Genomic DNA, 27,414 nt, shown 5'->3' with positions numbered 1-27,414 from the left:
TTGGACTTAGAGCTGGGAAGAGACGTGATTGGAATTACATTTTTAAAAGATTTCTCCATCTGTCCTGGGGAGCATGAAATGGATTGGATCATGCAAGTGTGGAAGTGGGAGTACAGAAAGCTATCACTGGCTTAGGATGGTAGCTATGGACACGGAGAAGCGGAAGGTTAGGTCTCCATGTTGGAGGTGGACACAAGAGGAAGTGCTCACCCACTAAGCTGATGAGGTGGTGAGACAGAGTAGTCACGGCTGCCACCCTGCTTTCTGGCTCTGGCCACTCGATGGTGACGGATGGAAAGGACTGATGATGGACCACGGGTTCCTCCCTTGGCACACAGAGCAAGTTTGTACCCCTTTGTATACTGGAAAGGTCAGTGCCCAGAGAGGAGATCTGAGGTCCTGGAACGAAGAGGAAATACCTTCCACTGAGGGGAAAAAAGAACCACCACATCATAGCAGGAGAATAATCACCTTACCTTTGTGACATGATGTTTTTACACTTTAAGTTCTGTCCCTTGCCTTATTTGTTCTTCATTATAATATTGTGATAGCATTATGATTAGTTCAATTTTATAGATGGAGAAAACGAGACTTGTAGGAGTGAAGTGACTTTTCACGGTCATGCAGCTGGTAATACTAGTTATTGTCAACATGCACTGAAAATTAACTTTGTACCAAGTGTTGTTCTAGGTACTTTACATATGCTGAGTCTTCATAATCATCTAAGGTAGATATTACTTTTTCCCCATTTTTGCAGAGGGAAACTGAGGCATGAATGTTTAAATAACTTGTTCAAGGTTGTCTAGCTATCACTCTGTTACTATGTCTGTGAGTAACAAAACTGGGCTGCAAATCTGGCTATTTGTGTCCTCAACCACCATGCTACACTGAGAATGACTGAATTAGGACTCTGACTCTCACAGCCTCTTTACTGTTCTGAAATGCTTCCTCAATGCTACTTCTGCTGATTACTCTTCCCCTCCAATGGATTTGTGCATCTAGGCCATTTGCAGTTTTGCTTTAGGTAGCCAGATGCCCATTCCTCAAATGTTTCCCTCCAAAGACTATACAGCATCATGATGTGACATCCGATGAGAGACTAGAACTCTTTTGTTGAAGTGACATACCTTTCAATCCAATCAAATTTCAAAAAGAAAAGAAAGAACCTGTGAAATAATTTGGTCTGTTTTTCTTTATTTATCAGAAACCATTTTTTTTTTTTTTCTGTTCTAAGTTTAAAGTTAATACATACGTCATGGGATGTGACTTCTTAATTTTCTTGAAATTCTTAGGGCCAAGTAGGAAGGCAGGCATAGGAAGGCAGGCATGTAAACATTATATCAGTTTCATTTTCCTGTCTCTTAAAAGACGATCCATGCACATAACAAAGGTGAAAGAATTAGGCCACAAACAGTCTCCACGTATCCCCTGATGCAGGTCCTGTGGGTGATCATCTTGGCAGCACTGAATATACTTCATGTCACATTTCTTCATTGAGGGCAGATAGGAGAGCGATAACTCCAGCTTTCTTTGTGCATATGTATCCGATCAAGCTTTCTGACTGTGGATGTGAGAGTGACGATGAACATGCATTCTGGCACTGCACAGCCTTCCAGAAAGTGGCTCTGTTCCTGAGTAGGGTTGAAACAACCACAGGCAATGTGCTTTTTTTTGCTATTGATTGGTTGAGTAACAGTGGAGCTGGGTCCTCATTCTGAAAATGCTCTCTTGGTATCTCTCATCCCCAGATGGTGGGGAACAGCTGCCTCACCGGGCTGGTTGTTCTGAAGATGAAGTGAGATGATTTCTCCATTCTGGCCACCATTCAATCAGGTAGCGAGGACAAGAGAGGCAAGATGCCTACACCATATTTCTCAAAAAAATTACTGCAAAATGTTGCTTTATGTTGTTCCCAAAATGTGCTCCTCAGTTAGGTTTGGGAAATATTGCATTCTATTTCTGCCATGTATTGGTATATGAAAAGCTCTGAGTCCTACAGTAAAGAAACATGTTTGATTTTGCTGAACATAGTACTTCCCAAACTATCTATTGTCGTGTGTGCTGATAATCAGTTGTGTGAATCATGCCCCAGCCAGATCATTCTTTAGCCCATTCAACGTGTGTTGAGACCAAATATGCCTTAAATAAATCCCTAAGAGAAAAATATAATGTCTAGGGTAAGGTGTTTCCAGTCAGATGACCTGGAGCTCATGAACTGCCTTAGTCTATTAGAAATTCTGTAATTTTAGGAAAGCATACTTAAATTCCTTGAGTTCCTTCATTTGTAAAATAGGAAAAGGAATTTTTTTAAAAGGGGATTGTGATTTATTTATTCATTAGTGAATGTATTCACTGAACAAATATTTATTGAATATCTTCTCCATGCCAAATATTGTGCTGTGGACTGGGGATTCAGGAGTTAGCCAGCTCTATTAGTCAATCAGCGTTCTCTAGAGAAACAGAATCAATAGGAGATAGATAGATAGGTAGATAGGGAACCAATCATAGATATATATTATAAGGAATTGGCTCGTGCAGTTACGGAGGCTGAGATATGCCAACTGCAAGCTGGAAACCCAGGAAAGCCAGTGGTGTAATTCAGCCCAAGTCCAAAGGCCCGAGAATCTGAAGCTGTGAGGCAAGAGAAGATCAATTTCCCAGCTCAGGCAGGAAGGGCCAAATTCTTCCTTCTCCTGCCTTTTTGTTCTGTTTGAACCCTCAGTGGATTGGATGATGCCCACCACATTGAGGAGGGCAAGTTGCTTTACTGAGTCCATTGATTCAAATGCTCATTTCCTCTGGAAACACCCGCACAGACACATCTAGAAATAATATTTAGCCAAATATATGGGCACCCCGTGATCCAGCCAGGCTGACACGTAAAATTAACCATCACACCAGCCCACTTGGACTTGTATTGTTTACTCATGAGAAGTCCCTGATCTACCTTTTGCCTTTATACTGTCCTGGGGCATCAGTTTCTGGTCCTATTTTTTGGTATTACATAGCAAGAGAGATTCACCAGCAAGGCTGGTCTGTGCCAGACCAAGCCAGATGTTTTTCAGAACCTCCAAGCAGAAAGGAGTGTTACTCACAGCCTGGATGGGTAATGTAAAATATGCCCAGGTGAAAGGCAGCTATTTGTCAAGGCTTCTCCTACAAAAGTTTTAAAAATGCTATTCTGACTTCTACCCTTTGTACTTTTTTTTTTTTATCCTGTAGTATTCAATCTCTGTTCTTTCATTTGAGAAATTTATTTTTAAAAATTGACATATGAAAGATTTTCCTTTGAAGATGAATATATTACTAAGGGGAGAGGGGGGAAAACATGGAAGATGGCTGGTTCACTTGTATCCCATGTTGTCATTATTAGTGCCTGGCTAGAGAAGATACTTGGTCTCCTCACCTCCTCCTTCCCTCCTGCTGCCCTCCTAGCCTTGAAGGGAGCCCTTTTAAAAGAGGTCACCCTTGAGGAAAGCACTAAATTAACCATACAGTCAATACAAGGCCTTGGTATCTAGACCAAGGGCTTATGGACCATCGTGCTTTTGCTTGTGGTTCACTGACTCCTTGCTTACATTTTTTAAGGAGTTGGTCCAATAAATTCATCAATACTCATAACTCATCCTGTTCAGAGCTTCTGGCTCACAGATCTAGGGCAACTTGTAATACTTGGAGATGGGGTGGGTACAAGAATTAAAAACAAAAACAAACCTACTTCCTCTATGTGATTACTCAAATGGAGAGCAAGAATATCAAAACAGATGACTATAAGTGGGAATTCAGTGGGAATGGAAAGACTAGCAAATTTTTGGTCTTTTGTTGTATATTGCTCCCAAATAGGGTTTCTCACACTCAGCACGATTGACATTTGGGCCTAATTCTTTGTGCATGTTTGCTGTGCTGTGCATTGTAGAATGTTTAGCAGTATCCCTGTACTCTACCCACTCAACGCCAGTAGCAACTGTTTCCAGACATTGTCAAATGTACCCAGGGGACAGGGGCAAAATCATCTCCGACTGAGAACCATTGCTCTAAAAGCAAGAATTCTTAAACATTCTGTGGCAATGGATCCTTTTGGTAATCTGGAGGAGATGATAGACTCTTTTTTTTAGATTAGTGTTTTTAAATGTATAAAATAAAATGCACAGAATAACAAAGGAAAACATTTATTTTAAAGTTATCAAAGTATTAAAAAATCAAATTTGTGCTATAGTAATTTATGTGCTTCTATTAACATATTAAATAAAAATACCTAAAGCTGGACCCAAATAAGTACCTTACTTTCGAAGCAGTGGTGAGCTCATAAGCTATTTCAAGAAACCTGCAACAACCATTATGTAGATATAAAAAATACCTGTGACTTGAATTGTGACAAAATTCTAAGACTACTACAGTCTGTTCCCTACATTTATATCTAAAGGTAATGTTAAATTTCAGTTAGCGATTGATGGAAACGAAGATGTCACTTTTTCTTGTCCATGTCTACAGAGCACCTGAATTCAGCGGTACTGAATACAGAACTCCCTTTTCTAAAGCGTGAAGGAAAGAAACCATGTAAGCTGAAGTTCTTTTTGTGATATTTAATTAATAACCCCAAATTCAAATCAGAGTGCCTGAAGTGAAGGTGAAGCTTTGGCAGTCGAACAATTATGAGCAAACCACGAGTGCAGAGATAATCTTTAAATCCAGGAAAGCACACACTTTACAGGCATAACCTAAGCACTCCATCTTACCAATGCAGAACTCAAAGACAGCAGAAGAAAGACTATAAAATAATTGGGCTAAAACCAAAGAAGGTATCCTGGTGTGGCTGAGGGGCCTGGAAGGCCTACTGGGCTCTGCTGATGGTGGTGACAGCAGTACTGTTGGGAATTGGCCCAGCCAACAACTGGCTGCCCACCTGAGCAAGTTACCTAACCATCTGGGCCTCAGGGCCTTCTCTGTAAAGTGATGGACTCAGCTTGGACCAATGTTGACTGAAAATCTGTTGCTCACTGACATAGTTTAATACGTTTGCACCCATACAAAACTCACTTGGGCTAACCAAAATCGCAGAAACGTGTACTTTAAGGTGAAGGCATTGAGATGGAAAGAGAGATTAAGTCAAGTTGTTTAGTTGTACAGGTAGTTAATGGAAGAGTTAAGTAAGCTTGTTGGGACAGGAACTGAGTTTATTGTTTTTTCCAGGAGTCCTGGCAAGTGCCAGCAATATATTAGGCACTCAGTAAATAGTTGTTGAATGAATGAATAAATGAGTATATGAATGCATCCATAAATCACAAACTTCCATTTTTAGAGCTGAGTCAACCCATTTATCTCTTAATATTATACTCTTTGAGTAGAGGAATTGTGGGGATACATTTTTATCTCATTTGCTTACTTATTGTATAATTCTAATACACTTGTCTACTCGTAAATCACGCACACACACACACGAGTCTCTTATTTTGTGGGTCTGTTGGCTCCTGTGGGATAGAGAAGTCCAGTTCAGGGTTGTCTTCCAGAAAGTCCCGTCAGAACCTTAACCAGGTTCTATTGACAGCAGGAGGGCTCCTGCGAGATTTATTGCCATGTGATGTTACCACCCTACTGAAGTCAAGTTTCTGATAAACTGATTGGGCCAGTGAACATGTAGTAATAAAAACTACTATATAGAGATTATTTAAAGTATACCTGAGGATATGCACAGGTTATATGCAAATGCTATACCATTTTATATAAGGGACTTGAGCATCTGTGAATTTTGGTATTCGTGGGTGTCCTGGAATCAATCCCCCTTGGATACCTAGGGACGACTCTACATGTCCTGTTTTTTTAAAATTTTTATAAATTTATTTATTTATTTATTTACTTGGCTGTGTTGAGTCTTTGTTGCTGTGTGCAGGCTTTATTCTAGTTGCAGCGAGCAGGGGCTACTCTTCGTTGCAGCGCGTGGGCTTCTCACTGCAGTGGCTTCTCTTGTTGTGGAACACGGGATCTAGAGCGCAGGCTCAGTAGTTGTGGTGCACGGGCTTAGTTGCTCTGCAGCATGTGGGATCTTCCGGGAGCAGGGATCGAACCCGTTTCTCCTGCATTGGCAGGCGGATTCTTAACCACTGCGCCACCAAGGGAAGCCCTATATATGTCATGTTGAATGCAGCACGTCTATTCACTTTTAGTTCATTATTATCATGTTAGAATGTAGGTCTAAAGTTCTTCCAGACTTTTAAAAATATCTGAAATTTGAGTTTTAAATGTTGACAACTCTTTTAAAATGTTGAAGACCCAGTGAAGGCCAGATTTGATCCTAGGCTGGCCTTGGATGGTCTCCAAAGTCTTTCAGTATCAACAATTCAGTGAATACAAGTAGATGTGCTTATTGTCTGTGAAATAATTCTTTAAATTCACTTTTCATAATGCTTTACAATTTGCAAGTCATTTGCATGATTTTATCTGAGTCCCATGAAAACTCTGTGCACTGCTGTTACCCTGTTTTACAGAAGGGGAATCTTAAGTTCTGGAATGTTGAGTGACTTGTTCACAGGTCCAGAGCAAGAAAGTGGCAGAACCTAGATCCATTCTGTAGTCTTGAACTCCCTGGCACTTCTGCCAACTATACTGCCTTGTCCCATCACACAAGACCTTTGTAACTGTATTTCTGGGGGTCAAAAAAAGGAAACATCACCACTCCAACCATTGACCTGTGCAAGTCTGTCCTTGGAATTAGGAAAGGTTATGAGCCTATCACTCTTTCAGAAGGAAAATCTGAATCTCTATTCTTGTACCACGTTGCTGTTAGGTCAGTATTTCTTCTAAAGCTTCAGGTATTCCCCAGTCACTTCAAAGTAGAAGTAGGACTGGGGGAAGGAGCCTTATATCCTGATCATGATTCAACTGCTAACTGTCTGTGTGACTTGAGGCAACAATTCCTTTGTCCTCTCCCTGAACTTTAAGTTCCTCATCTGTAAAACAGGAACCGTGATATGTTAAGTGGCAGAGTGGAGGCCAGACCAGCACCCCACCCCATCCCACGAAACATCACCAGCTTATCCTTCAGAGATCATGGGCAATTGGGGGAGGCAGCCCTCCGACATGCAATAGCTCTACAGGGTGATATGTGCTACTAATGAGAGATGCATGGAGAATGATACATAAAGAAGACACACAGCAAGGCATTGAGGTATTTAGTAATTATTAACACTTTCTATTAGTGGTTATAAGTAGACGTAGCACAGAAGCTGGCTCAATTTGTGCTATTATCTTAATACCTTTCAGAAAGAATTAAAAACTGTGAATATAAAAGGATATAAAATAGAAAGGAGTCTCCCTCTCACTCTGACCCCAAATTCTACTTTCCAAAAGGTAGCTTATCACAGATTTTTGTGTGCCTTCTCAGAATTTCCTAGATTTACAGAAGTACATTTGCGTGTGGTGTATATGTCTATCTCTATTTGTGTCTATATCTAGTTTTATATTCCCTGTTTTTCACAAATAGGAGCATGCTACACACATCCTTCTCTACTTGCTCTTCTTAGTTAAAAATTTGGTACATATAGATCTATCTCATTCTTTATAGTAGCTGTATAGTATTCCATCATTACATCTCTCTATTCTCTCTCTCTCTCTCTCTCTCTCTCTCTCTCTTTTTGGCCACACCATGTGGGATCTTAGTTTCCCAACCAGGGATCAAACCCACACCCCCTACAGTGGAAGCGTGGAGTCTTAACCACTGGACCCACCAGGGAAGTCCCACCGTCACTGCATCTCTTTATGTGCTTGTCTTAGTCAGTTATGGCTTCTGTAACAAATCCTCATAGACTTGGTGGCTTAAACAACTTTTATTTTTCACAGTCCTAGAGACTATAAAGTTCAAGATCAGTTTGCCAGCAGTGTCGGTTTCTTGAGGAAGGTCGTCTTCCTGGTTTACAGAGGGAGCTGTCTCTTCCTTGTATCCTCACATGGCAGAAAGCAGAGAGGAAGAGGAAGCAAGCTCTCTCATGTCTCTTTTTATAAGGGCACTAATCACATTTATCAGGGCCTCACCTTCATGACTGAATTACCTCCCACCTCCTGAAATCATCATAGGTTAGGATTTCAACATATGAATTTGAGCACACAAAAATATTCAGTCCATAATATTTATTTAATAATTTCTAATTGATGAACATTTAGTATATGCCTACTCCTTTGCTGTTTCAAAGTGTTTCAATGTACATTCTTGTGTATATCATTGTATACAAGTTCATCTTAAAATAAATTTCTACTATTGCTTTATTATAGGTTTTGAACATTTACATTGCTCTTTAAAAAGACTGCACCCTTAATAATTTAAGGAACATTTTGAGAAAGTACTGATACATTTTTACTAATGTGCTGTCTTATAAAGCTTTGATTTTTGTCCACTGAAGTGAAAGTATTCTGTTTTTATTTGCATACTTGCTTTTAATGAAGTTGAACAGATTTTCAAATGCTTTCTAGACATTTGTGTATCCTGTGAAGAAGCTCGCTTGTGATCTTTATCCATTTTTCTATTGGGTTGTTAATTTTCTTTCTTATTGAATTATAAGAGCTCTTCATATATTAAGGAAACCACACTACTTGTATGTCACAGATGTTGCAGTTTTTTCTGCTGTTTGTCATTTGTCATAATATCTTCTAGTTACATCTTTTTAAAGGTCTGTTTTTCAATAGTTTAAAAATCAAGATTATTCCTAAATATTACTCTGATTATGTGGCTGATGCTGCTGAAAGTTGAGTTTGCACAACTGCACCAAGAAGCTTCTGTTTGTTTATCACAAGGGGATGATGTAACACTTCTTGAGGACCTGGTTTCTGCCACTGTGAGTCATTCAAGTTACTGGAAAAACTAGATGACCACTGGACACTATTGGAACATTTCCCATAATTCTCTAAGGAATTGAGGGCATTCTAGAGGGAATGTTTCTCATTCCCTCTGCAACCAGTCATTATCCTGACTGACTTCAAGGCTTTGTCTCTGTGTGAAAAATTAAGGAAAATCCCAATGCAAGAAAAGTTGCCTAAGTTATGTTGAGTTTATAAAAAAGTGTTCATCAATGGAAGCAGGAATTTTGGAAGGAAAATCCAGAAGACTTATTGGAGAAGCTCAATGCCTTCAGCCATCATGATTTGGTTTGCAGGCCACACAGTGAAGTGCTTAGAGTATCCCAGCCAAAGAAGAGAGGACTTCCATTAACCAGGCAGAAATATCGACAGAAGAACTTGACTTCAGCCTGAACCAGTGGAGACAAAGATCATATGCAGTCACCGAGGCAAGAGAGGTGCACGATTTTATTCTGATCCATATTTGATAAGACAAGACACAAAAACAAACCCCTCACTATGGACTTTGAGGATGGGCTGTTCATTTGAAAACCATCTGGCATGGAGCTGTCAGATTCACCATCTGAAATAGCATCAGAGATATAAGGAAGGGAAGACTACCTTTCTTCCAAGGTCACAAGCACCACCAAAACAGAGGGTAGGGTCCTGGCAGTGCACATCTATGCCATCAGGGTCCTAGCTGATTGACTGAAAAACCACGTTTATTTAAGGGGGAAAGGTGGTAGTGTGCATAGTAGTCTATAAGGGATATTTGCCTACAGTTGCTTATGATTCTTGGTTGTCTGTATTTGTTTATAGTAAGAAATAGAATGCAGTGTGTTGTACAGCTGTTGGCTTTTCTGGCTTAACCGGAGATAAAAATTCTACATTAGGTGAAGTAGAGAGACCAATTGACCCTGTTTGCCCAGGACTGTCCTCGTTTTAGTGCTGAACCTCCAGTGTCCTGGGACACCCCTCAGTGTCAGGCAAACTAGGAAAATTGGTCACACTAGACCTTAGTCTTGTCCAACTTATTCTTTCTCTAGTCTTGTTAGTCTACAGAGAAATTAAAAAAGATAAAATGGGTTTAAATTTAAGAGGAAACTTGGTAATATATAAGTAGGATCATAGCTTTGGAGTGAGAGATATTGGAACAAGATGTGCAAGACCATACTCTCAGGAAGAGAAAAACACTTTTTGAGGTCACTTCTAGTTCTGTGATTCCCTGATTCTACAATCAGCTCCTATCATCTTAGGAAAGTTAGGTGAGCTGTAATGAAAATAATCTTTATTGCCATTTATTGAATAGTTACTGTGTACCAGGCACTGTCATAAATTCTTTCATTTTAGTCTCATGACAACCTTAGGAAAAATATATTATAGATATAATTTATAGGTGAGAAAAGCCTAAAGAGGTTATGTCATATCCAAAGTTACACAGGTAGCAAACTGTGAAGATGAAATTTGAATTTAGGTCTGTGTTGTTACAAGGCCCACGCTCACACTAGTTCTACCCCATCTTCCATTATCCACAAATATTTCTGAGCAATCATTTCTGCTGTCTCTCTGATGTGAGGTTATCAGTACAGCCTATAACATGATCCCTGGAGACCAGAGAAATAGTAACACTAACATGCATTTGCATAACTTATTTTGCATTTCAACACACTTTTACTTCTCTTTTCTACTGTCATCATCCCGAAGGTGCTGGAAAGTAGTTAACATTGATCTTATCTCTATTTATGTGGATGAGTATGGTCAACAGTTGATGGACACACAGGGGATTTGTAGCAAAACCGGACTCACTGCTACAACTCATTATCCTAACTCCTGAGTACCAAGTCCATTCTGCAGAGATTAAGAGATTCTGTGACTTTCCTTGTTGATATCAGAGGCCTTCCAGAATGCGGCAGGAATCAGTCCAACTACATTTCCCCCACTTCTTTGTCTCCCTCACTAGATGGTAAGCTCTGAGAAGGCAGGTTCAAGTGTCTGTCTTACTAATTTCTGTATCTCCAGAACTTGACACATAGATTCTCAATAAATATTTGATAGATAAATGGATATCCTGCACAAACCTTTCCCTTAATTCAGATGATGGTTCCCATTTCCCAATTCCCCTGCCATGGTTGCTTGCCACTATACTTTCTTTCACACCATTTCCTCTGCCTGGAATTCATGTTTTCTTCCCTCATTTCTACATGATCTTCGAAGTATGGCTCAAATACCACTTCTTCCAGGCAGCTCTCCTAGCCCTCTCAGCTGCAAATGTTCTCTCCTTAATACCCAGCATCTACCCCTAGCACCCCCTCTTTTGTTGTGTTTATCTCTGTCTCTCTTTTCTTATAGTGATTTGTAACTTGTGTAAGCAAAAGGGAGTAGTGGGGACTGTGGCTAACTACCTGGTAGCTCTTCCATCTGATAGTGACACAGCTGCTCAATTTTAGTCCATTAGATTTTCCAAATTTTTTTTAGTGGAAACTGAATTTGAGTTTTAAATCTTGGTGACGCTTTCAAAGTTCTAAAGACACAGTGCAGGTCAAATTTGAGCCCAGGATGGCCAGTGTTCCAATATTAACCATTCAGTGAATGCAGTAGATATGCCATTGTCTGCAAAATCATAAGTTAGTTACATTTTATGTGCTTTAATGGTTGCAAGTCACTTTCATGATTTTCTATGAGTCTTGTGAAAACGCTGTAGGGTCCTGTTATTCCTATTTTACACAGAAGGAAACTGAAGCTCAGGATTGTTGTTAAGTGATTTACCTAAGGTCACACAGCACGGAAGTGGCAGAACCTGGACGTGTTCTAAAGTCTTGACACTCCCAGTCCTTTCTGCCAGCCATGTTACTTTATCCCTCTCCTACTGGATGTGTTAAGTGTAGCCACCTGTATAAATCTTTTCTGTTAGCCACTGTTACATAGTAGTGTCTTCTATATATAAGTGCTCAATGCATGTTTGTTTATATGAAAGGAAGAAAGACAACATATAGATACACTTAGAGGTAGAAAAACAGCCAACATAGATTATATTTCCCTTTTTATTCCAATGGACCAGTTGCATTACAATTTTCATGACTAATTTCCGTGATGTAGGAATCCACAATCAGAAACTCATTCCATTTCTTGGTGGGAATTCTTTGAGCTCTCATTACTTTCATGGATGTAGTCTGTATTCAAAAGTGTTTCTTTAAATATGTATTGATTAGCTGTGCTAAGCCTTCCTTATAAAAGATTTGAATGTATGTGTATGTGTGCACCAGAGAAAGAGAGAGAAAGAGAGAGAACAGAGAGGTCTGGATTATTTGAGGGTGTGCTTAGTGTTATGGAATTAGGGAACCAAAAGAGATGAATAAGTAAGTGGTCTCTGTACTCCAGTAGTTCGTATTTCATCAGAGTTTCTAATATGTAGATGGGGAAAATAGTACCGTTTTAAAGAAAAGAAAGACTGGGAGAGGAGTAGATCTTAATGAATCAATAAAAATTTATTTGATTCCAACTCAGCCCAGATACAAGAGACTCTGTCTTCCAAAGATTTACTATCTAGTTGGGAGACAAAGTTTATACATGTTCACACGGATACACACACTTATATTCACATGCAAACTCACTAGCCAGAAGTATCTTTACTTACTTTTATCTCTAAGGTGATTTAGGGCTAAATCATTACTTTTGGTCCTCTATTATTTTTTAGACACATTGAATATTTTTCAAAACATGTAATTTTGGAAACCCAAATAGTTTTTCTTCTTTTTAGCCAATCATTCTCTAACCTAATTTGTATATTTTCCTACTTAGCTACTCTGAAAAGAAGCCAACTTGCCACATTTTCATGTAAGAAAGACTCCTTGGTACTTTCATTTGCATAATGCCAGGAACTGTTATTTCCAGTCTGAATCAAATAAAAATCACTCTGCCCCCAGGAGATGCTCTTGTACCCTATCGAGAGCCCCCTGCTCCCCAATCACAGTTTCTATCCCCCTCCCTGAGGGCCAGGAGGACTTCATTTTTATATTTTGTAGGCTCTTTAAGGCAGCTTTGGATGAACTGGACCTCTCTTTATTTTGCACAGCTCCTGTGAATAAGCCCTTGAATCATGAGTCCACAGCTTGGTCCACCAAGTCCAGGGGCTTCTGGAAAGAACCCATAGTCTCTGCATCCTTGGGCATCAGCCCATACCTCCGAAGGAGCCCAGCAATGGTCTCCGCAGGCTATTCTAGTTATAAGAAGGAGTGAGACGGGGGTTGGATGGTCGAAATGTGATGCTTCTACTTGGAATCAGAAGAGGAGGGCTTGAGATTCATCACGAGGGCTGGTAGTTGTCACTCTCTATTACGACAGAGCACCTCTGCATGACTTGTGTGTACGCTGCCCATAGCCACCTATGTGGCCAATTCAGTGGGATTGTCTCTTAGTGAGATTTTTAAAAGATGTTTGTTATTGTTTTATCCGGCTGAAGAGTTGAAGGAAAATATGAAAAACTATGGATCCAAGACAACATCAGACCTTTGAGATATACCTCTCTGCTATTGCTATTTCAGAATTCAAATAAAAATCCACAAAACTGTTTTAAAAAATGTAGACATCAAGAGAATCACTGAACAACCCTGAGATTGTGGGCATTCAGGCCAGGTGTTGGTTTTCAGCACAATATTGTTTGACCCCAGATTTTTGTCTTAGATTTTCCACTATGAATGCTAGATAATATCTAATATAAGGCTCAGGGAACTGGGGCAAGATAATAGCATTCACATGATACTTGCTAGAGAAACTAGAAACATTTAGTAATTTATATACTTAGGCAAAATAAAAATAATTTGCTCCTTTAATGCGTTTTGATAGAGCAATGTTTTGTGTGGTAGGTTTTCTTATCACAAGGAATAGCTGTATGATTTTGATAAAATATGTGGTGCTTTTGGTTTTCATTCCAAAAAGACAAAAAACAAACAAACAAACAAAAAAAGCAGAACAAAAGCAAAACCACCTTTATTTCCTGACAAAACCTAAAGATGATGTCCATCTGAGTAAATGATTCTTCTCCAACCGTCTGCTTTCTCATTAGTTGGTGAGGGGCACAGATGCCTCTTCCCTTCCCTCTTCCAGATCTCCACACCGTCCCCATGCCGAGCTTCACCCATCATTATAGAAGCAGATGGGTAAGATGCAAAAGGTTCACACAAACCTGCCCTGCCTCATCTCAACCGTGAGACTCAGAGCAATTTTTTTTGTCTTCTCTGAGACTTTCTCACAAATCAAATGAGACTAACAATACCTACTGCACAGGTTGTGAAGACTGAGAGAATCTAAAATTCCTTTTCTCCTGCCCGGCACGGGGTAGCCCCATGACTTAGTTTTAGGTTCCCGCTACCTTCCCTTGTCATCACCTTCATTTCTTCTATTGATACTTCTCTTCCCAGAGCCCCTTCCTGTCATCTCACATCTCACAGAGCATCTCTGGATGGCCTCTCTTTGCCAGCCATGACCACAGGTATCACAGAGATGGTATGGAGGGAAACCTCCTCGTCTAGAAATTCTTATGTGGGTTTGTCTGGAGGAAACTTGACTTGCAAAGTGTCTCAGCCTCTCTTGTTATTCTGGACATGAAGCAGAGGTGGAAGGTTAAGAGTGCAGAAATCAGTGGACAACCCCTGAAAGGAGGTGTGAGTGAAAACATAGGCTCTGAAGCTGATGCTGGGGTTTGGACTCCCCTCCCTCAGAGGCTCTAACCAAATAATTCTAGTTGTGATTCTTGCCTTTTCCCGCTCCTGGCCTTTGCCTGTACATTTATATCTCTTGGAGAGTCCTCCCCACTCCCATTTGTACATATCCTTAAAGGTCTGGCTCAGTCTCACATCCTTCATGAAGTCTTCCTAGATTTATTTTTGCCTATATGCTTATTATTGTTTATTTCATGAAGATGGTACTGAACACCCACCATCTTGAATTATGTTGTGTGTGTGCAGTTTGTTTCCCACCACCCCTGAGGCTGTGACTACCAGTGGGTGGAGAGCATCGTAAAGGAGAGTTGTCAGAGGCTGGCTGGAAAGGGTAGCCACGAAGGGAAACTGGAAATGACTCTCCCAAGGGAAAGGAAAAGTGAGAGGGTAAGGATATTTGGGAAGGGAGAGGAAAGCAAAAAGAAGAGGCTCAGTAAGCCTATTAAATTTTCTTGCAACCTTTAAAAGGTTCACCCCAGGGACTTCCCTGGTGGTGCAGTGGTTAAGAATCCTCCTGCCAATTCAGGGGACACGGGTTCGAGCCCTGGTCTGGGAAGATCCCACATGCCGCGGAGCAGCTAAGCCCGTGCGCCACGACTACTGAGCCTGCGCTCTAGAGCCCGCAAGCCACAACTACTGAGCCCACGTGCCACAACTAATGAAGCCTGTGCACCTAGAGCCCGTGCTCCGCAATGAGAAGCCCGTGCACCGCAACAAAGAGTAGCCCCCCGCTCGCCGCAACTAGAGAAAGCCCGTGTGCAGCAACGAAGACCCAACGCAGCCAAAAATAAAATAAATAAATAAATAAATAAATAAATAAAATAATACAAAAATGAAAGGTTCACCCCAAGGAGTTGTGGTCCATAAGCAGTTTAGCCAAGCAGCACCCCTTGCATAGCAGGTGGATTCTTAGCATAGGGTAAAGGAGGGTGTCTTGGTTTGGATTGCTCTAACAAAGTATCATAGACTGGATGGCTTATAAACAACAGAAATTTGTTTCTCACAATTGTGGAGGCTGGAAGCCCAAGATCAGGATACTGGCATGGTTGGGTTCTGGTGAGGACTTGTTTGGGTTCTGGTGAGGTTGCAGACTTCTTGTTGTGTCTTCAAATGGCAGAAAGAGGGCTACAAATCTCTCTGGGGTCCCTTTTATAAGGACACTAATCCCAATCATGAGGGCTTCACTATCACGATCTAATTATCTCCCAAAGGCCCTGCCTCCCAATACCATTACATTAGGGTTAGGATTTTAAGATATGAATTTGGGGGGGGGACACAAACCTTCAGTTAATTGCAGAGGGGATGTCCGAGTGAGAACTGGTAAGATGTGCTGGCCGTGGCAGAGGATAAAAGTGGTTCAGCATGGTCAAGCAGTGGAGCGTTCCTGCCCAGGCCTGTGATCCAACATGTGCGTAGCTGTAGGAAGGCTGGCCCTGGGTGAAGGATGAGAAGGGGGACCATCTTAATTATTAACAGCATCCCCCCTTCACTCTCAAAAGTATCTTGGGAAGGGTGGTAAGTTATATGTTCACCCAAGACTGGAGGCAGCCCCTTTCACAGAGGTTTTTTGTTTGCTTGTTTTATTTTGTTCTGTTTTGTTTCCCATTGTAAAGCATTATTTCCCAATGTAAAAGCATTATTTCATGGTTTGAGTTTCACTTAAGGTAAAACCATATTCCTCATGAAAATAGGCATAAAACATTGGACGTTTATATGCTGCATTGATTTTTAAGAAATCATTGTTTTAAACTAATAGTGAAGGATATATATACATATATCACATTAATAACACATGTTAAAAATGAGTGGGCAGCTGGTGGTCTGAATCGTGTGCTTGAGTGTGCATGCTTGTGCACGAGAACACACACACACACACACACACACACACACAAATAGATTCAGTGGGAGTGGGCAGGAGGGTGGAAGGAACAGAGTCAGTGATTGAGGCCAAGGTGAATGGCAACCAAAGTCCAAGGTAAACCACAAGTTCTCAGTGATACTACACAGCTCATGCTCAATGTTTGATTTACATTCCATTGTATCTTCAGCTAATTAAGTTCTTACGATAATTTGGATAGGAGAGAGCTTATCTTGCATTTCAGATACTTCTAGGCTTTCTAGAAAAGGACAACCCATCATCCATAATATCCCATGAATCTATCCCTAGGCGAGTGATATAAAAATCACATAGACAGGTGTGAGGATGAGAATTTGTATAGTACTTTCCGCACACCCTATGCCTTAGTTCTCAGCAACTTCACCAGGATATACTTTATACATGAGGGAACTACATTCTCAGAGAGGGTTAGCAGCTTGGAAAAATCACAGAGCTAGTAAGTAGGGGCAGGATTGACCCTGGGAGTCCACTCTGCGGGCTCTCAGCCTCATCCTGGCTGCAGAATACAGAAGGCAGTGAATGCAGTGACATGGTGAATCCAGAGACATAAACGCCCTTGCGTTGGATCTTGAGCTCCTGTGTTCATTGAGTCCATCCCTGATCTACCGACTCCTTCCTGGCCTCCCTGCATCCACATAGCCTTTCCCACATCGCCACACCTCAGCCAGTATTATGTTACCTGACGATGTCATCTCCTCCCACCTCTCCCCACTCCCAGCCAAAGATAATTCCATATATTTACATGGTTCTTGGTACAAAGACCGAAAGCTTCAGTGCAGCTTTGTAAGACCTGGTGGGGTGTGACCTGGACCACCCCACCACTACTGCCTGCACCCACCCACCAGGCTCTGAGCACTCCAGAGCACTGCCCCCTCTCAGTTCCCCTGACCGCTCATGCTGCCACCTGTCTCAGAACTTCTGCCACAAAATTCCCTCTACCTGGAAGGGTCTCACCTGCTTAACATGTACCCATCCCTCAGATCTCAACCTGAACATTCCTCCTTCAGGAAACTTCCATAAGCCACTCAGACCAGGTCTCAATAGACTCTATAGCTTTGCTCTGTAACACTTGGCTTTATAACCACCAATGTCTTTTTATCTTTATTGGTATAATTATTTGTTTGATATCTATCTTTTTAAAAAGTTTTTATAGAAGTATAGTTGATTTACAATGTTGTGTTAATTTCTGCTGTATAGCAAAGTGTTTCAGTTATACATATATATATACATTCTTTTTTTATATTCTTTTCCATTATGGTTTATAATAGGATATTAAATATAGTTCCCTGTGCTATACAGTAGGACCTTGTTGTTTATCCATTCTATATGTAATAGCTTACATCTGCTGACCCCAACCTCCAACTCCATCCCTCCCCCAACCCCCTCCCCCTTGGCAACCACCAGTCTGTTCTCCATGTCCATGTTTCTGTTTTGTAGATAGGTTCATTTGTGCCATATTTTAGATTCCACATATAAGTGATACCATATGTTATTTGTCTTTCTCTTTCTGACTTAACTTCACTTAGTATGATAATCTCTAGTTGCATCCATGTTGCTACAAATGGCATTATCTTTTTTATGGCTGAGTAGTATTTCATTGTGTATATGTACCACATCTTCTTTATGATTGATATCTATCTTTATTAGACTATAAGCTCCATGAAAACAAGGGATTGCTTTGTTTTTCATCTTGCTTTATCACTAACATCTAACTCAGTGCCTGACATGTAGTGGATGCTCAATAAATAACTGTTGAATGAAACTTCTTTGCTATCTTATGGTCCCATATGGCTGTTTAAATGTAAATTAATTAAAATTAAAGAAAATTTAGAATTAAGTTCCTCAATCACACTAGTGATATTTCATGTCCTGGACAACCACATGTGGCTATTCCGTATTGGACAGTGCAGTTATATAGCTTTTCCATAATCACAGAAAGTTCTATTGAACAGCACTGCCTCAGAGGTTTGCAGAACCAAAACATACAATGTATTTGCATCATGTTCGTGTCCAATATGGGCAAAGGTTAGATTTTTCTTAAAAAAATTTCAAGAGATGCTGTTCAGTTTGGCCCGAGGACTCCTGGGGAATCTGTTCTGTGAACAAAAGAAATCTGAACATGAATCAGCAGAGAATTCTAGATGGATTTTTCACTCACTCATTTTCATTCATTAGATAGTTGTTATGTATTGCACTGGCTACATGTAAAGGAAAAATCATTCTGAATTAAAAAAAAATTTTTTTTGACGTATATAGTTGATTTACAATGTTGTATTAGTTTCAGGTGTATAGCAAAGTGATTCAGTTATACATATACATATTCATATGTGTATATATACATATGAATATGTATATATATAATATTATATATACATATTCATATATATACATATTCAAAGAATATACATATTCTTTTTAATATTCTTTTCCATTATGGTTTATCACAGAATAATGAATATATAAAATATATTTTTGGAGAGGCAACAGAGGTCAATGATGGCGAATACAGACTGTGAAATCAGGAAGACCTTTGTTCAAATGTTGACCCTGCTGCTCTCTCGTGTGTGTGGCACTGGGCAAGGTGTTGAGCATCTCTGAGATTCAGTTTCTTCCTATGACAAATGGAGATCGAAGTAGTACTTACCTGATAGGGTTAGTGTGAGTATTAAATGAGATAAATGTGAGATGTTTTTATTAATAGTAACTTTATTATGATTCTTTTAATTTCTATTCTCGTTTGGGATTGGCGTTAGCTTTCTGCATTTTGTTTGTCTGTCCTTCCCAAATTCTGATAAAAATATACTGACATTTTCTCTTTCAAAATAAATCAAGTGCTGGTTCCTGTATTCCCATTAGGTTTCAGTTGATAACATATGAAGACAGACTTGCTCAAGACTCAGTGGTATTTTTGTCTTGCTACCAACCTTCTTGCCTCGATTATCCCACCTGCTATTGAGAGTTTTCAGAAGGGTGAAGGAGGTTTGCTTGGCTCATAGCCTATAATTGATGGGGATCTAATTGCATACCCGCTTCTGGATGCCGGGAGAACCCAGGAGGACACAAGCAGTTATTTTTTCATGAAGACTTTGAGCAAGTTGGTGAGCAGCCCTTAGGGCTGCCCTTCCAACTGTAGTACATTGAGATCAAGCTTCTCATTCAATCTTTGAACTTTGATTGAGAACCATGTGAGAGGCCCTCTGCTAGGAACTGCAGATTCCAAAATGAGGAAGACATGGGCCCTGTCTTTAAGGAGGCCACAGTCTAATCAGGGAGGAGAGTAATCCTAGAAGTCTCCCTGGAGGATATTCCACCAGCTCAGTGCTGGATAAAAAGAAAGAAATAGGTGGAGAAGAGGAGGGCAGTTTCAGAAGCGAGAGTGCCATGCACGTATACATGGAGCGAGAGAGTGAGTTAGAGGGTGAAAGTAGGCAGACGGTGATGAAAGATGGAGCTACATACGTATGAAAGGGTCAGATTATGGAAAGCTTTTTAAGCCAAACAAAGGAGCTTGGACTGAGAGCCATGGAGAGCCACTGAAGGGTTTTCGCAGTGAGTGACACAATCAGACACAATCACATTTCAGAAAGATCACTCTTACTTGCATGAAATCATTGGAAGTGGACAAGACTCAAGGCAGGGAGAACTGATGGGAGGCTGATACAGTGATCCAGGTTAAGACACGATACTGGCTTGAGCTAAGGTGACACTAGGAAAAAAAAAAAAGGATTAAGGGATATTAACAGGCAGAATGAGTAAGGTTTATTAAGCAATTGTATCAGTTGAGTGATGGAGCTGGAGAATCAATCATTACCTCTGGTTTTCTGGCTTCGGCAAAATGTGCTGATGGCATTCCATCAGTTAGAAATTCGGGAAGAGGAGGAGGGAAGAGGATGAGTTAAATATTAACCTTGGGGTGCTTGTAAGACAACCAAGTAGAGATGTGCGTTCAGCAGAGAGTGATACACTTTTGGAGATCAGAAGAGGGACCCGGGCTGCCATTAGCATAAGTGGTGGCTGAAACCATGGGAATATTGGAATGAATTTATTTGTTGAAATGAAATTTGAAACAACTGAATAAATAAATAAAGGAAGGCAGTCATCCATGGAGCAAGCAGAGGGAAGAGAGAACTAGCCATGGGATGGGCCTTGTTTTCTTTCTCAGTGACCATATATATATTTCACCTACTGAGGACTCAGTGGTCTGGTTGTGTCAGGCTGAAGATGGGAAAAGACTTTGGGAAGCCACAGACATTATGCAATTCAAGATCAGCAGATTTTTAAAGATGCTGTATTTTGCTATCTTTGCAGCCAAGTTAAGTTGTAGCATGTAGAGTCTCAGTGAGTGTATAATCTGATGGGCAAACAACCAAAGCTAGTTTAAAAGAGAGAGAGAGAGAGAGAGACAGAGAGAGAGAGAGAGAAGGTTGGTTTCCTGCCTCAGCGATGACATAAACACAAACATGGCCACAAAAAGTGAAAATAATTTTCTCAGAATTGCTGACCTAATCCGTGGCTGGGCCCGTTCTTCTCAGTCTTGGAGACCCTTAATCCTAATACAGTCACTGTCTTTTGAATAGCTCCTGGCAAGATGCTCAAAAGCAGTAAAAAATTTTAGTGTAAGGTGTGATCCATTTCTGAGTCTTATATCTGGGAAATGAGACTCGCATAGACTGTTACACATCTCTGCTCACCCTATGTGGTTCTAATCACCGTCGTCCTCCCACTCCCAAGTGCCAGGCTGGTGTCAGAATGGATAGAGGATTTGCAGAAAAATTCTCTCTCATCAGCCCTGTTCTAACAACACCACAGAGCCTATTGCATATTCTACTTTTGCTGTAAGCTGAGCTACTCTTCACATGAATAGGACTTAAGTGCATGCCAGGAGTCTAAATTATGCAATGGAGACCATCACTGTGTTTCAGAGAGGAGAATTCAGCCTTAAATGACGGGGCCAGAAGTCACACTTGGAGTTTCCAATTGTTCTGCCTTTCAACCCCCCAAAAGCTTGCAGCTTTCATAAGAAGCTCTTTCCAAAAGCAAACTATGCTAGCATTACTTTTTTTTTTTTACTTAACAAAAATGTCCTTTGGCAACTCAAAGCACATGAGAAGCAAGAGTATAAAAAAGTAAGGAGGCTTCAGTGGGTGTTTCATGCTTGTTTTCTGACACCATGAATTTAATGCTTATCCAGGTGTGTGCACAAATCAGAGTGGCTAGCATAGTTTAAGCTCTAACTTTTCTGCAGTAGTAAGGGGCTCAGAGAAAGGAACGAGGCTGTGTATCTCAGGCATTGCTGGGCAGGTGCCCAGAGTTCTACCTGAGAACTTGAGAGGGTCTGGGGATCTTCACTGGAGGAACCAGTAACCCCAAAATTGAGCTGATGGCCAGTTCCCAGGCCGAATCTCATCCAAACCATGAGGAATAAAAATTCCATCTTAATCACAGGAGGTGAGGAGGGAACTATCTTTAAAAGAAGAAAGTCAAGGTGTACATCTTGGTCCAGAAGTAAAAACAATGATGAAAAATTGTGTCTCTTTATATTATACGCCCTGGGTTGGTGCTTTATAAACTATGATGTGGGTATTATTATTCTTCCAATTTTACAGATGAGGAAGGTGAGGCACAGGGAGATTATGTCACTTGCTCAAGTTCACACATCTACTCAGTGGACAAGAAGGGACTTAAACCCAGGTCCACCTGACTCCATAGCCTGTTGTCCTACCCTCATTTTATATTAGAAAAGAGAAAGGTGATGCAGAACAGAGCATGATTTTACCCTGATATAAGTATTGCTACTCTGGCTTTCTTTTGATTTCTATGTGCGTGGAATACCTTTCTCCATCCCCTCCCTTTCAGTCTGTGTGTGTCTCTAGATCTGAGGTGAGTCTCTTGGAGGCAGTATATATACAGGACTTGTTTTTGTACCCATTCAGCCACTCTATGTCTTTTGATTTGAGCATTTAGTCCATTTACATTTAAAGTAATTGTCGATATGTATGTTCTTATTGCCATTATGTTAATTGTTTTGGATTTGTTTTTGTAGATCTTTTTTCTCCCTTTCTTCTTCTTTTGTCCCCTTCTCTTGTGATTTGATGACTGTCTTTAGTGTTATGTTTGGAGTCCTTTTTTTGTGTGTGTGTATATCTATTATAGATTTTTGGTTTGTGTGTATATCTATTATAGGTTTTGTTTTTTTATAGCAGTCTATAGAAATACATGATTGTTTTAAGTTGCTGATATCTTAATTTGAAATTCATTAAAAAAAACCCCTGCATTTGTACTCTCCTCCCTTCATAATTACTGTTATTTTCCTCTTTTTTATTGAATTATAGTTAATTTACAATGTTGTGTTAGTTTCAAGTGTACAGCAAAGTGATTTAGTTACACACACACACACACACATACTCTTTTTCAGATTCTTTTCCATTATAGATTATTACAAGATATTGAGTAAAAAGATACATGCACCCCAGTGTTCACTGCAGCACTGTTTACAATAGCCAGGGCATGGAAGCAACCTAAATCTCCATCCAGAGGAATAGATAAAGAAGATGTGGTGCATATATACAATGGAATATTACTCAGCCATAGAAAAGAATGAAATAATGCCATTTGCAGCAACAAGGATGGACCTAGAGATTGTCATATGGCTTCATATGGCTGAGTGAAGTAAGTCAGACAGAGAAAGACAAATATATGATATCGTTTATATGTGGAATCTAAAAAAAAATGATACAAATGAACTTATTTACAAAACAGAAATAGAGTCACAGATGTGAAAAACAAACTTATGGTTACCAGGGGGGAAGGGGGGGAGGGATAAATTGGGAGATTAGGATTGACATATACACACTACTACACATAAAATAGATAACTAATAACGACCTAGTGTACAGTACAGGGAACTCTACTCAGTACTCTGTAATGACCTATGTGGGAAAATAATCTAAAAAGGGGTGATATATGTATATGTAAAACTGATTCATTTTGCTGTACAGAAGAAACTAACACAACATTTTAAATCAACTATACTCCAATAAATAATTAATTAAAAATACAAGATATTGAGTATAGTTCTTGTGCTATACAGTAGGTCCTTACTGTTTACCTATTTTATATATAGTAGTGTGTATATGTTAGTCCCAAACTCCTAATTTATCTCTCTCCCAGCTGCCCCACCCCCCCGCCCACTATGCCCTTTGGTAACCATAAGTTTGTTTTCTATGTCTGTGAGTGTATTTCTGTTTTGTAAGTAAGTTCATTTGTATCATTTTTTAAATTAATTAATTAATTAATTAATCGGCTGCGTTGGGTCTTTGTTGCTGTGCGTGGGCGTTCTCTAGTTGTGGTGAGCGGGGGCTACTCTTTGTTGCAGTACACAGGCTTCTCATTGCGATGGCTTCTCTTGTTATGGAGCACGGGCTCTAGGTGTGTGGGCTTCAGTAGTTGTGTCACGTGGGCTCAGTAGTTGCAGCTCATGGGCTTAGTTGCTCCGCAGAACGTGGGATCTTCCTGGACCAGGGCTCGAACCCATGTCCCCTGCATTGGCAGACAGATTCTTAACCACTGAGCCACCAGTGAAGTCCTGTATCATTTTTTAAGATTCCACATATAAGTGATATCATATGATACTTGTCTTTCTTGTGTGACTTACTTCACTTAATATGATATTCTCTAGGTCCATCCATGTTGCTGCAAATGGCATTACTTCATTTTTTTTATGTCTGAGTAACACTCCATTGTATAAGTATACACCACATATTCTTTATTATTACTGTTTTTGATATCATATTTTGCATCTAATTGTTTTGTGTATCCCTTAACTGCTTATTGTGGATATAGATGATTTTACTACTTTTGTCTTTTAACCTCCCTACTAGCTTTGTGTGTGGATAATTTCCTACCTTTACTGTATGTTTGCCTTTACCAGTGAGTTCTTTAATTTCGTAATTTTCTTATTTCTCCTTGTGATCTTTTCTTTTTTTGTCTAGAGAAGTCCCTTTAACGTTTGTTGTAAAGCTGGTTTGATGGTGCTGAAATCTTTTGGCTTTTGCTTGTCTGTAAAGCTTTTGAATTCTCCATAAAGTTTGAAGGAGAACCTTGCTGGGTAGAGTATTCTTGGTTGTAGGTTTTTCCCTTTCATCACTTTAAATATCATGCCACTCCCTTCTGGTCTGCAGAGTTTCTGCTGAAAAGTCAGCTGATAGCTTCATGGGAGTTCCCTTGTATATTATTTATTGCTTTTTCCTTGCTGCTTTTAATATTCTCTCTTTAATATTTGTCATTTTAATTACGATGTGTCTTGGTGTGTTCCTCTTTGAGCTAATCCTGTGTGGGACTCTCTGTCCTGGACTTGGGTAACTGTTTCCTTTCCCAGGTTAGGGAAGTTTTCAGCTATTATGTCTTCAGTATGTCCTCAGGCCCTTTCTCTCTCTCTTCTCCTTCTGGGACCCCTATAATGCAAATATTAGTGTGCTTGATTTTGTCCCCGAGGTCTCTTAAACTGTCCTCATTTCTTTTCATTCTTCTTTCTTTTTTTTTTCTGTTCAGTGGCAGTGGTTTCCACTACTCTGTCTTCTAGCTCACTGATCTATTCTTTTTTTTTTTTTTAATTAATTTATTTATTTTTGGCTGTGTTGGGTCTTTGTTTCTGTGCGAGGGCTTTCTCCAGCTGCGGCAAGCGGGGGCCACTCTTCATCGCGGTGCGCGGGCCTCTCACTATCGCGGCCTCTCTTGTTGCAGAGCACAGGCTCCAGATGCGCAGGCTCAGTAATTGTGGCTCACGGGCGGGGCCAGTTGCTCCGCGGCATGTGGGATCCTCCCAGACCAGGGCTCGAACCCGTGTCCCCTGCACTGGCAGGCAGATTCTCAACCACTGCGCCACCAGGAAAGCCCCTCACTGATCTATTCTTCTGTATCATTTTGCCTGTTGTTGATTCCTTCTAGTTTATTTTTTATTTCAGTTATTGTATTCTTCATCTCTGTTTGGTTTTCTTTATATTTTATAACTTGTTAAAAACTTCTAACTTCTCACTCTGTACATTCATTCTTCTCTTGAGTTCTTTGATCATCATTACGATCATTACTCGAGATAGATTGCCTATCTCGAGTTCACTTAGCTCTTGTCCTGGGGTTTTATCTTCTTCCCTCGTCTGGAACCTGTTCTTCTGCCGCTTCATTTTGTCTAAGTTGCTATTTGTATTTTTATATATGTGGTAGATTAGTTAACGTTTCTTGACCTTGGAGAAGTGGCCTTCTGTAGGAGACGTCCAATATGTTCCAGCAGCACACTCCCCTCTTGTCACCCAAACTTTATGCTCTAGGTGTGCCCCCTAAGAGGGCTGCATGGGTCCTTCTTTTATGGTGGGCTGACTATGTGGGCAGTCTGGTAGGCTTGGTTGGCCCCTAGTCCAGTTGGTTGCCAGGTCCTGGCTTGTGCAGATGCTGCTAGCTACTGATTAACAGGGCCTGGTCATGAGGCATCCGGCTGCAGAACCTTAGGGAGCCCCAAGGTTAGTGTTGGCTCACTGATGTAGGAGTCAGGGTCCAGAAGACTCCAGGGCTGTTGCCCACCCACTGGTGGATGAAAGATCCTGCAGTTAGTGCCAGATTAATGGAAGGCAGAGCCAGGTCCTGGAGTCTGTCTGCAGGGCCCAGGGATCCTGAGCTGGTGTCAGATCGCTGGGTGGGGTCGGGGGGGTTCCTGACACAATTAGGTATGAGATCTGGGGTGTCCTGAAACTTGCGTTGGCCTGATAGTGGGCAGGGTCAGGGACCAGCTAGTCACAGGGTAGGGTCTGGCTTTCTGTAAGTGGGCTGGGTCCACATGCTGTGGGATTGTAGTTTTCTTGTGTTTGGTGTCTGCCCCCTGGTGGGTGATGCTGGTCTAGAGGCTAGTGCAGGCTTCCTGGAGGGCATGGCCATTGCCTGCCCACTGGTGGGTGGAGCTGGGTCTTGGCCTTCTGGTGGTCAGGGCCCTGTCCAGGGGCATGTCTAGAGGTGGCTGTAGGCTCAGGAAGATTTTAGGCAACCTGTTTGCTGATAGATGGGGCCATGTCCCTACCCAGTTTGTTGTTTGGCCTGAGGCCAGTACTGGTGCCTACAGGTTGTTGGGTGGGGTCATGTCTTGGCACTAATGAGCCAGTGGTACCTCCGGCATTGGCTTCCATGGTAGAGGAGCATTTAAGATACGGCTGCCACCAATGTCCATGTCCCCAGGGTGAGCGGCAGCCACCCACTGCCTCTCCAGGAGACCCTTCAAGACCAGTAGGTAGGTCTGGCCCAGGCTTCTATCATATTATTGCTTTTCCCTGGGTCCCAGTGCATGTGAGATTTTATGTGTGCCCTTTAAGAGTGAAATCTTTATTCCCAGTCCTTTGGGGCTCCTGAAATTAAGCACTGCTGGCCTTCAAAGCCAAATGCTCTGGAGGCTCATCTTCCCAGTCCCACACCACTGGGCTGGAGACTTGACTTGGGGCTCAGAACTCTCACTCCTGTGGATGAACCTCTGCAATATAATTATTCTCCAGTTTGTGGGTTGCTCACCCGGGGAGTATGGGATTTGATTATATCATGAAACTTCCCCTCCTATCCATCTCCTTGTGGTTCCTTCTTTATATCTTTAGTTGTAGGAGATCTTTTCTGGTAGTTCCTGGTCTTCTTCATCGATGGTTGTTCTGAGATAGTTGTGGTTTTGGTGTGCTTATGAGGGGAGGTGAGCTCAGGGTCTTTCTTCTCCACCATCTTGGCAGCTCTCTGATTGCACCCTTTTAAAACGGCCTGGGGTCCAGGCTTGGTGAGAGAGTTCTAGGTGCCGCTTCTGAGATAGCCTGTTGGACTGAAGATGTCATCAGATAGATAGGCTGGCAGGGAAACTGACAACCAAGACAACTCTCTAGGCTGACAGTTGAGTGCAACACAGAGAGGGGGATATTCTGCCACCCAGACATGCATCCCTGTTCTTGCTTTTTATCTTGG

At 41.0% G+C, this 27,414-nt stretch overlaps 1 long non-coding RNA gene across 3 annotated transcripts in view; it reads left to right on the top strand.

Moving 5' to 3' along the window:
- Positions 1-25,519, top strand: part of LOC309634305 — a 138,437-nt gene extending 112,918 nt beyond the window's left edge. For 2 of the 3 annotated variants that reach the window (XR_014247960.1, XR_014247962.1), the window contains exon 4: positions 1,749-25,519. This is a non-coding gene — a long non-coding RNA (uncharacterized lncRNA). The remainder of the gene's footprint in view (positions 1-1,748) is intronic. The other variant, XR_014247961.1, reaches the window with a different exon arrangement.
- Positions 25,520-27,414: the final 1,895 nt, after the last annotated feature.

This window comes from Balaenoptera borealis (assembly GCF_965194805.1).
Source record: "Balaenoptera borealis genome assembly, chromosome: 8".
Taxonomy (NCBI): domain Eukaryota; kingdom Metazoa; phylum Chordata; class Mammalia; order Artiodactyla; family Balaenopteridae; genus Balaenoptera; species Balaenoptera borealis.
Note: the sequence above shows the minus strand (reverse complement) of the source record. Positions and strands in the feature narration are given on the sequence as shown.